Below are 12536 nucleotides of genomic sequence, written 5' to 3' on the forward strand. Positions count from 1 at the left end.
GGGAAGGCCTGGAATGGCAAACCTACCACCTTGTCTTCACGAAAGGATGGTAGGGTCCGCATGATGCTTAGATGGAGCCGGGGGTTCGGGAGAGGTTACCAGGATAACCCATGATGGGGGTCGGGACCTATGGAGACCTTCCTAGGGTAACCATGTTAAGCCATGTGATGACACTCTCTCTCTAGGGTCGCTAGTGTTTTGTGAGTCGAGTCACTTGTGTACTGCGGAGTCATGTGTACTGTTGTTATTTTCTTGCTTGCTTGAGGGTCGTCTGCTATCTCCTAGCACGGTGGGGTGGTTCCATTATGGGATCACATGGTCGGGTGGTAGTGCCACTTCCCATCGGATGCCTTGTTCCTACCTTCACGCGAGGATTGGCTTCGCCGGTGCATCTTGGTTCGTGCTTCTTGTAGCACTTATATTCTTGATTTCGTACTTTGAGGCCGTGTAGTCATTGTATCAACAACTTGTAAAAATTGTAATTTATTGTTCTATGGAAGCCATGTAATTTTATGGAATATTGTAATTTAAGTCATGGGATGTATATTGTTTCAGTTATCTTTCCTATTTGTATAAATGAATCTTTGGAAGTATGTATGTTGTAATTCTGTAAGCCTATCTTTTGAAGATCAATTTATGAATATGAATTATTTTATCGTTATTGGCTTTCCTTAATTTAAATGGAAGATTGGATTAATTTTGCGATGTGGTTTTTTTTTTATTTTGAAGTAATCTTCGTTGGTAACCCTTTAGGATGTAATGTTAGTCTTCCGCTTATGTTAATTATGGAGCAAGGTTATGATTATTTCCCTTAATCTTAAAAAAAAAATTTATTGCGCCTTTTAGTTGCCTTTTTGTGTTGCTATCCTTTAGGGTTCCTGGCGGGGCATTACAGAATGGCTCTTGCTAAATATTTTGTAACTGAGACAACAAGATAAATGAACTTGATATTTAAAAAACTCCATCATTAAACCCACTTGAGTCAAAGTACTACTGAGATGGGTGACCTCTCAAGAATTTTGAATGCTTTACCCCTATGTCAATCACTTAAATGCAATGAGTTCTAGGTGAGCCATTCATTCTCATGGGAGATGGCTTTGTCTGAACCATTACACATGAAATGTGAGTTAATGAGTTTGATTGAAAAATTATGTAGTTAAATCACAATAAAATACCATAATTCAAAAAATAACTCCTACTTGTCAATGAATGAGCTAAAGGGTCCTTATAATGAATGGTTCATAAGGAACGACATTTTTTGAAGGTTTTCCAAATGGGTTAACAGCATAAGTTGGCATGATCTTAGGGAGAAACTCCATGATTAATAGCTATTGAGTTGAAGTAGTGCCAAGATAGATACCTCTCAAGAAGTCCCAATGCTTCACCCAAATAGGAATTACCTAGACATAATAAATGTTAAGTAGACTATTCATACTCATGAGAAATAGGTTCAAGAGAACCACTACTCATATAATATGGTTTGATAAATTAGACTCGAAAAATACATAGTTGACTTGATATGGCAAATTATTTTGATGAAGTTACTTTTGGTTTCTTGGCTTGGATCTTTTACACCTTATAACTTTCTCTATCCTTCTTGAACTAGACTCTTAGTTGCAATTTTACTCTTTGGATTGCTCATAATGTTAGTGGCTCTACTACTAATTTATTCAAATCATCTTAAGGCCTTCATCAAGGATGTCATTTATCCTCTAATCTATACATCATTCTAGCTAAGGCTTTGGTTGGACATCAGTCTATTGAAAGGAGGTAAAGGAAAATATTTGGAATCATTATTGTTGATATGGTCAAAGATATTGCTCGTGTTCAATGTTTTGATGATACTATTTTAGTGGGGGAGGACTACCAAATCGAGTGTTAAAATGTTTAAGGGTTGTTTTAATTACCTTCTCTCTTCTTTTGGAGCTACTATAATTTCCAATAAATGTAGATTGTATACCTATTAGTATTTTTTTGATTGATCAAGTGAGGTTAGGGTCCTCTCCCATATATACCAAAAGTTAAAGTAAAATATTACATAAGTTAACCACATAGTGGTGAATGTTATAGACCAAAGGAGCTAATTATTACCAAAACATATACCAAAATAGAACTATAGAAAGAAGGGAAAGAAATAGAATGCCCATCCAAACCTATAACCTTACAAAAACATAACTTTAATGACACAAAGTAAACTTGGAAACAACAAAAAAGAAACCAACAACACAAACAAGGGCACTAGATAAGACCACCATAGTTGGGACCATAATACCTATTATACATTTTAACCAAAGCAACTCATTTAGCAAGGAGCTTATAGCGTTCTCATCCCTCACTACATTGAATCCCTACTACTTCAAAGAGGACTTATTGGGCCTCGAGAGCTCTAGCACATTCACACCTAGCATGAAAGAAGAAATCCCAATATTTGTGCTAAGAAATTTATAATGGTATCCACCTCTCAAACAAGCACCTTCGGTATCCTTTCAAAATTCAAACCACTATGATATAATCAAAACCATAGAATTCGAACACCAAGATATAAAGAGATGTCAAACACTACACTAATCCTCTTTCAATCTCCTCATCCATTCCAACTTGAACTTGAACTTATCCTAAATATAGTAGCAGCCCAAATATAGTAGCAGCCCAAAGCCTTGAAGACCTTATCACCCATTAGTAGAAGCATATTTTCAACAAACATTGAAGAAAACTCAATTTTTTGACTAAAGAAATCCACAAAATCACAGCCCAAAATTTTTAAAATAACTTCCATAATCTCATCTTCTTAAAAAAAAGACCATCCTAAGGTTCAAAAGAATAATAACCTTGAAAAAGGTTATTTTTCTAATAAACACAAGGAGCTGTAATGACGGATCTCTAACATGTCACACACATTTGTAGTATGCATTAAAGAACTAAGAAAAGAAAGGTCAACTCCAAATTAAAAAGTTAACACTTTACTAGTAATCAATGAATGGCTATGCCAAGACATTATTATGACTGGCAATTCATCACAAAATTGATGACAAGCCTTGGGAAAATCATTTTCAATAAGGTTGGTGATTTCGGCCACCTTTGATGGAACCTTGACGACCTTTAGCTCATGAAGTTAGTCGATGCTCATGTTGGATAAAAAAGTCTACAACCACATTCGTTTCTATAAAACAACGTTGAATAGAACAATTTGGAATGGAGCCCAAAGTGATATTGCTTTTCTAGTTTAAATAATATCATTTTCTTAAACACAAAGTGACAACCATAGAGTCACCTTCAGTTATGACATTCATCAAATTATAGTCCTTTGATCGTTTGGAGGCCAAGAAGTAGATCTTTAAACACTGTTTCGTTATTCATTCTGAGGTGAAGTTTCTTTGCTATCACTTTTAACATCTTAATATAGTAATCTCATATAACGTAACCAATGCTTGAGAGACTTGGGTTCCCACTAAGAGCTCCTATAAAAAATTAATTTACATTAATTTGGTCAAGATAAGGGTGCAATCAAAATGAGGGTGAGAGTTTATGAAATTGAATAGCAAGCTAAGTGAATTTGATCTTAGGTGAAACTCTATATCATTAAGCATGGTTGAGTTGTAGTATTGGAATGAGTAACTTTCATAGAATTAATGATATCAGATTTTCAGAATTTTATTTCTCTCTTATCTCTCTATTATATTGATGATCGATCTTAGAGTACATCCCAAAACATTGATATAAAAACTGACAGACAGTTCAATCCAAAAACAACAACAATTAAATTTTCATAAAAATCTCAATACTTTATCTATGTGAACATCAACTAAATACAATGAGTCTTAAATAGACTATCCATATTCAACAAAGACGAATTTGTAAAAACAACTACTAATAAAATATAGATCAATTAAATAGACTCAAAAATTATATAATCCCTATAAAACATCTAATTTGACACGCTGTAAAAAACACCCTGTAAAGTGGAGATTCGGGTATTGTCCGACTCACAAAGAGAACTCTGTTTCAGCGTGAACTTTAAAGCTGAAAAATCGTTGAAAGCAAATAAAGAGAATTCCCAATTCCAAACGTAATACTCTGAATACAAGTAAAATGCAATTATTTAAAGGTCCGAAAGTTATTACCGTCTACAGGATGGGATTTTACACAAATGGTGTAAACCTTCTTGTCTGGCAGATGTGGAATTGATGTGTCTGCAAAGGGTTTGAATTCAAGCTTCAAATTAGCCGGCGGATTGGCATTTGAATCAACAGTAAACCAAATGCGAACGTTAGATCCTTCATCAACATCCGCCTCAATGTAATAGCATAGTCTCTTCACAAAGCGTGGAGGGGTTTCAGAACTAGACGACGCTTATACTCATATTTGGAATCATAATTGTTAACATGCTCAAAGAATTTGCTCGTGCTCAATGTTTTAATGATAATATTTTAACGGGCAAAATTTCCAAATAGAGCGTTAGAATGTATAGGGTTGTTTTGATTCCTCTGTCTGTACTTTTGGAGCTCCTATCAATTCCAAAAAAAACGTAGATATTATACCTAGTAGTATTTTTTTTTATTGATCAAGCAAGGTTAGGGTCCTCTCTCATATTTATTAAAAATTAAAGTAAAGATTGTATAGATTAACTATCTAATGGTGATCTTTATAGAAAAGAAAAGCTAACTGTTGTCAAAATATATATTAAAATAGAATTATCCAAAGAAGGGCGACAAATAGTGTGCCAATAATCTAGAACCCTGCAGAATACCAATTTTAATGGCACAAAGTGAACATAGAAACAACAGAAAAGAAACCAACTACGAAACAACAGAGCCAAGGGCACTAGATAAGATGACCATAGTTAGGACCTTAATACCTATATTACATTTTAACCAAAGCAACTCATTTACCAATGAACTTTATAGCTTTCTCATCTTTTAATACATTGAATCTCTCCACTTATTAGGCCTCAAAGAGCTCTAAACAATTCATTTGGGAATTAACTTTATAGCCTTCTCATCCTTCGCTACACTGAATCTCCCCTACTTCAAAGAGCACTTCTTAGACATCAAGAGCTCTACCCCATTCACACCTAGAAAGAAGGAAGAACTCACAATATTTATGCTAAAAAAAATTATTTCTTAGACATCAAGAGCTCTACCACATTCACACCTAGAAAGAAGGAAGAACTCACAATATTTATGCTAAAAAAAATTATAAATGGTACTGACCTTTCAAACAAGCACCTCCACTTTCCTTTCAATAATTTAGATAATTTTAAGAGAATCAAGACCATAGAATTCAAACCCTAAGATAGATAGGAAGAGATGTCAAACACTACACTCCTCATCCATGTCAACCTTGGATTTATCCTAAATATAATAGCTGCCCGAGCCTTGTAGTGCTCCTTATCACCCATTAGTAGAAGCACATTTTCAACAAACATGATGAAAGCTCAATGTTGACTGAAGCAATCCACAAAATCATACCCAAAAATTTCTAGAACCACCTCCATAATCTCATCTTTAAAAAAAAATGACCTTCGTAAGCCTCAAAATAATTTCATCAATATTGGCAAATTTCTAGAACCACCTCCATAATCTCGTCTTCTAGAAAAAAAGACCTTCCTAAGCCTCAAAATAGTAATATCCTTGCAAAGGGCTATTTTTCTAATAAACACAAGGATCTGTAAAGAGGACTCTGTGACATGTTGCACACATATGTAGTATGCGTCAAAGAACTAATAAAGGAAAGGTCAAACTCCAAATAAAAGTAGTGAACACTTGAGTGGTAATCAATGAATGGGTATGCCAAAACATTAAAATGACTTGCAATTCATCATTTTTATGCTCATAATTAATGACAAGCATCGGGTAAGTCATTTCCAATTAAAGTTGTCAATTTCGATCACCTTGATAGATCACTAACCACCTTTAGCCCATGGAGCTAAGCAATGCCCATGCTGATAAAAAATCTACCACCATATTTCCTTATTTAAAACATTGTTAAATATAATAATTTGGAATGGAGCTCAAAGTGGCTCAAGCCTCTCTCTAAGTAATCTTAATTCTTTAATTCAAAGAATATTGACTTTTTAAACACAAAGTGACAATCGTAGAGTCGTCTTGAGTTATGTCATCTACAAGCTTTCATCATTTAGAAGACAAGAAGTAGAGCTTCAAACTTTGCTTCATTATTAATTATGAGGTGAAGTTTCTTTGCTACTATTTTTAAAATCTTGTTAGAGGAATCCCACATAGTGGTTGAGGGACTTGGCTTCCCACAAATGGTCTTATCAAAATCTAATTTATACAAACTTGGTGAAGTTGAGGACCATTTGAATTGGGTGCAAGTAGAGTGAGGGTGGGAGGATGTGCAAAGTCTATGAATGCAATTTTATATCATCAATACTTGTTTAAAAAACATATGAGTTTCTTTAAAATCTTTGAGTTTGATATGGTGGGAATCAATCTTTTAAATACCATGGAACTTTCCTATGAGCTTCAAACTCAAGAATGTTGACTATTCGAAAATTTTGATAAAAGAATTCTTAGCTTCGGATAGCTTAGTCTTAGTAGTAAATTAGTTTTATTAAAATTTGTTATCTCTAGTCTTCCTATGTATTAAACAATGATCTATCATGCTTCGACTCTATCCTCCTTAAGCTGCATAAAAGAATCAAGAACTTATATGGAGGGAAATAATTTCTTTGGGAAAGATTTCATCAAGTCAATTAGAAACAGCTCTCAAAATAAAAATGCATAAGAGGTCTAGGTATCTGTATTGCTATTGTCATGACCAAGGTTGTTGGGCTGAAGCTCATTTGGAATTTGATAAACCCTCTAACTAGTCTTTGCAAAAATATTTTGACTTATAAAATGGAGATGGTTTGAATGGCTTCACTTTCTTTAATAAAAAATATTTTCACTTGTCAATGGATGAGCTCAAGGGGCTCTAATGGATGGTTCAAAGATACAAAACTTGTTGAATATTTTGCAAATGGGAGAGCAATCTAAGTAGGTTTGATCTTGTGAGAAACTTTATGGTTAAGTGTGCTTGAGTTGGAGTAATATAGAGATGGGTGACCTCTCAAGAACATTAGCTAGATACATGACTACTAAGTGGGATGTTCATGCCCACGAGAGATACAGTCATGTGAACCATTACTCATAGAATATGAGTCCATTCATTCAACTCAACAAATTACATAGTTGAATTTTGATAAAATATCATAACGTGATACACTAGAAAAACCTCCTACTTGTCAATGGATGAGCTAAAGAGTTGTTTAAGGTTTTGGAAATTGAGTACGAGCTAAGTGGACTTGATATTGGGGAAACTCTATCAATAAGCATGCTTAATTCAGAATAGTATAGAAATCTCATTGCTTCATCATTGTAAACATCAATTAAATACAAGAGCCTTAAATAGATCATCGATCTATATTTACGAAAGACAAATTCATGAGTAGTGTAAATCAATTAAATTGACTCAGGAATTATATAATCCCTAGGGTTTGACATACTGTGAAAAATACCTTATAAAGTGGAGATTCGGATACTGTTAGAATGAACAAAGAGAAATCTGTTTCAGCATGAACTTTAAAGCTGAAAAATCGTTGAAAAGAAACAAAGAGAATCCCCAATTCTAAACGCAATACTCTGATTACAAGTAAAATGCAGTAATTTTAAGGTTTGAGGGTTATTACCGTCTACAGGATGGGAGTGTACAGAAATGGTGTAAAGCTTCTTGTCTTGCAGACGTGGATTTGTTGTGTCTGCAAATGGTTTGAATTTAAACTGCAAATTAGGCGGCGGCGGATTGACATTCGCATCAACAGCAAACCAAATGAAAACGGTAGGTTCTACATCAATGCCCGCATCTGGCAAATAGCATAGTTCAGGGGCCTGAGAACTCGACGACCCCTGTACTCTCCTGTGCGGTGGAACATAAGCCATCTTTGTTTATTCAGCAGTAGCATTTCAGGGCAGGGACAATATTGCAGAGGGGAAAGTCAGGGGAGGTTAAGCATTGTTAATGCTTACAAAGTGTGAAGAAACAAAAAGCAGGGGCGCGTGAAACGGAAGCTATCAATTTTTCTTTTTCTTTTTATTTTTTTCAGACTAATTTATTTAAACCGAATCATCCATCCCTTTCACTTTTTTCAAATTGTTGAGAGAATAAATAACTTCTAATTGAGTTTTTAAGTATTTTTTAAAACAAAAGTTATCCATGCTCTTAACTTTATTTTTAATTGTTCGAAAGAATAAATGATATTTAATTGTTTTTCCAAGGGATTAAAATTGGAATCATAAATTAAAATTATATATATTCGATTTTTTTAAATAAAAGTGATGAGAAGCATCTTTTACGTACCTTTTTTATATTTTAGTATTTGGTAATCATGACCCTTTAACTTTTCATTTTAGTTGATGTAACCAAACAGTTTGATCTATTGAGTGAACAAGAGTCTCCTAAGAATTATTATGTCTTACTTGAATAGAAAAGCTTTCTCGTATTTTATGTTATTTACAATCCAAAAAGGGAAGTTTGGTGAATGTTGATAGAAAAGCTTTCTCGTATTTTATGTTATTTACAATCGAGAAAGGGAAGTTTGGTTAATATTGAAACAAACATGTATCTGTGAAAATAACAATCTATGGTGCTTTCCATTTATATTTAGGTTTATTTGATAGAATTTCTTTAATGTAATCATGTATAGACAAGTGGCACACTATTATGTTCAATTTGATTAAAGCCTTGATTAGGTTTATGTGTTTCTATTCCTTTCCACTTCTCTTATTTCTACGAATTCATTGTTCACCCCTTATTTATTACACAATTCACACTTATCATACATTTGTTCTTGCTTGAAGATTGTTGTTTCCTTACCCAAGTTCGTTTCCACACCACTCAAGCTAGATCTAATAAAACATAATAATGGACCTCGAATTTAAACTCCCAAATTAAATTCCAATTGTGTATTTTTGGATTTAACTATGTCAGAATTTTCATCATCAACATTTTAGATCACACTATAATCTATCATCAAGATGTTAAAGCAAGAGGAGTGAATGTAAAAATGATAAATTATAGACCAAAACTAACAAAATAAATGAGGGTTGTGAGGTGACAAGGAAAGATAAAAGACCACAACATAGTAGAAATAAAATAAGAAAGTTAGGAAAAGAAATATACCTTGAATGAAATAAAATAAGAATAAAAAATAATAAACAATTTAAATTAAAAGAGATTGACATAAAAGAAACAATCAAATAGGCATAAATATATGTACAAGAATAAAAGTTCATACAAACAAAATAAAATAAAGTATGTATATATGTATATGTATATGTATACGTATACGTATATAAATATATATGTGTGTGCATGTGTGTGTACACACACACACACACACACACACACACACACACACACATATATATATATGCGCACACATATATGTGTTGTATGTATGTGTGTATCTATAATACACGGACATGTTTATACATACATACATGCATAGATATATATGTATACATATATCTACACACATATAAATATGCATATATGTATTTAATTGTGTTCTTTGAGTTGTATGTATATAACAATTTTGTAGATGTGTGTGTGTGTGTGTGTGAGTGAATTTATATAACAGACGTCAACCCACTCATACACACACAACCAAATTACAAACCAAAAAATCAAAATACATATCTATCGAGGTGCACGCGCGCGCGCGCACACACACACACGGATTATATCCCAACTCACATGATAGCCTTATTAGAAAACACTCCTTGTTATTCATCAACTTCAATGACACATAAAATCATTCATGAAATAATAAATCATTATTATATTTTGATGAAAACACAACCCATCATTCTATTCAAAACTATTAGTTGAAATATATAAATATAAAAAAAAATTAAATAGAACACTATAACTCATATATATATGTGTGTGTGTGTGTGTGTGTGTGTTGTAGTCACCTAAAATTGTCATGTCTTAATTAAATAAATATTTTTATTTATTTAATTATTTTATCCTAAGCCTTCTATTAATTAAATAGATTTTTATTTATTTAATTAATTCACTTATCATTTTCTCGTCTTTCCTTATTTAAATTTTTTTTTTCATTTTATTTAAATTATCCTTTCCTTAAATTAAATAAATATTTTATTTATTTAATTGATCTCACTTCCTCTATTAATTAAATAACTTTTTATTTATTTAATTAACTCTTTAACATTTTTCCTCAATGACACTTGGCATTTATCTTTTAATTTTCCTCTAAACACAGTTCTAATATTTTATCATTTTTTCCTACCTACCCTTTAATCCTAGCCGACCATTTATCCTTTTACCTCTTAATCCTATCCCTTCATTTTCTAAGGTGTTCTTTATATAAGAGGATATTTTCATCATCATCAACCCTAACTAATGGGCGTGTGCACAAAAATGGTGGGCAGAAAAGTGGACACCACCCAAAAAAAATATGGAAAAACAAGCAGCACGTACACGGTTTTAAAATTTCAAATTCTCGCGTACGCGCTTAGGTTTGTTCTTCCCAAGCCTAGAAAAGGTAGCGCATACGCGTTGCTTTTAGGAAAATGAGCGCGTACGCGATACATCTATGAAAATTAGCGCGTACGCGCTAATAATCCAAATAAAACCGCGTACGCGGTGGCTGGTAAAAAAAGTTTAAAATAAAAAAACTGGGTCTCATTTACCCGTGAATAGCGCATTTTTAACTTCGTTTTTTCCCCATTTCCTCTCCTAAACCGCAAACGGGGTGCTAGATTTGTCCTCCAAGCTATGGATCAAGGTTATTTTTTGTTTATTTTTGTCTTTCTTTCCAGTTTATGCAATTTGCTTTACATTTTGAATTTAATTTCATTAATTTTGATTATGTTTTTTCATTTTTTGTTTCAAAAACTAGATTCTTCTAATCCAGAACAAGAACAACCAAATGCACCTCCTGAAAACCCACAAGAACAACCAAATGCACCTCCTGAAAACACACAAGAACAACCCCCAATTCCTCCTTTTGACCGCACACCCGAAACACAAGAAGAATTAATTATTCAGTTAGGACAAAATACGTCTAAAATCAATAGACTTATTGTTAAATTGAAAACTTCTAAACATGACCATCATCAATCCCTCGTCTCTAGCCTAGAAACATTAGCTAGTGGTGCCATAGTTGTTTCCACAGAAATTACCAAATGGGAAGCTTTAGGGATAGGTGTCGTCAATTCTATGCCAATGGGCTATCATACGATGAAGTAAAAAACAAAAATATTACTAAACAACAAATATGTGCCCTTTTTGTTGATCTCAAAACTGGTCAGTCATTACCTCTTAATGCAAAGAGGTTTCCCATACATTGGTGTACCAATGTGCAGATGAAGAATCTTTTTTGGTGGATGGTCTTTGATGATCCACCTTGTACTAATTATGAGGTACCATTATATTTTTTGAGAAAAATATATTGTGAGTTTGTGCTCAATGTGCAGCCAAACTATTTTGCCATGAGAGAGTTTCATGGTAGAGGTGGTGGTTCTGCCCAAGATAGACCTGGAGCCCATAGGCGATTACCCGCGGAGAGTCGCCACCCCCTAGCACCCAAACCCAAGGTGCATCAGGTTGTCCCATTAGAGCTGAAAGAGTTGATGGAGCTACAAACTCTTCAGGCAGCCACAACATTAACTGGTGCCATCATCCAGCATGGGATGTCATTAGCACACCCTATTGTATTGGATGATGAGCCATTACAGGGTGACAAAGAGCCCATCCAGCATATGTGTGTCAGTTGCTCGGGGATAGATGATGCAACCGGTGCAGATGGATCCTCATATCATCTGTGCACAATTTGCAGTTGTAGATGTCAGGCTCACACGGTTGAGGATGTCGTGCTGACAAATGAGTTGATGGACATGGTGTTTTCCCATGAGCCACAGACACATGTGTGTTGATTTGAATTCATAGCATTTTATTTATCAGTCACTTTAAATTTGTAATTACATAAATGAATTTTCATTTATACATCGATTTAAATTAAGACAAATAATATGCATTTCAGGATGCAACAATAGTATCCCATACACCTCCCCTAGTTACTATAGCTGCAACTTCGATGCCTGAGGTATAAATTTTATAACATGTTAAAATAGAATAGTACACTTTGAATTCAAAAAAATACAAGATATACTAACTATCTTTAATGCTTGGTCCAATTTCTAGTTTTTAGGTGTTGATAGGGCACGAAATGTCCCAGATTGATGACATCACGCTCTCAGCGATTGATTTTGGCCTACAAGGCTATACGGTATCATATTTTGTACAACTCTTTTTATGTATTGTTTTGATGGAATATGCAAGTCATTTCATTTTAGATTTTTAAAATTATGTTTAATTTATTATCTATACTAATATCTCATGTTAATTTTATTTTTTAGGGTACCCCCTCCGCATCTAGGGCTCGTCCTAAGAAAAAGAATTCCTCGAAGACGCCAAAACGTGGGAAGAAGGTAATTGAACACATTTTTAGT

At 33.7% G+C, this 12536-nt stretch overlaps 1 long non-coding RNA gene across 2 annotated transcripts; it reads right to left on the bottom strand.

Annotated features, from left to right (window-relative positions):
• Window positions 1-3820: 3820 nt before the first annotated feature.
• LOC131859421 (uncharacterized) lies at window positions 3821-8086 on the bottom strand. Of its 2 annotated transcripts, none has more exons than XR_009359132.1 (2): window positions 7688-8086; window positions 3821-4505 (listed from the first exon to the last, which is right to left on the bottom strand). It is a non-coding gene; the product is annotated as an uncharacterized LOC131859421 (long non-coding RNA). The 2 variants fall into 2 exon arrangements; XR_009359131.1 differs by lacking the exon at window positions 3821-4505 and adding an exon at window positions 4655-5071 and having other exon boundaries at window positions 7688-8085.
• Between the last annotated feature and the right edge of the window lie 4450 nt (window positions 8087-12536).

The sequence above is a fragment of the Cryptomeria japonica genome, chromosome 10 (genome assembly GCF_030272615.1).
Source record: "Cryptomeria japonica chromosome 10, Sugi_1.0, whole genome shotgun sequence".
NCBI classification, from domain to species: Eukaryota; Viridiplantae; Streptophyta; class Pinopsida; order Cupressales; family Cupressaceae; genus Cryptomeria; species Cryptomeria japonica.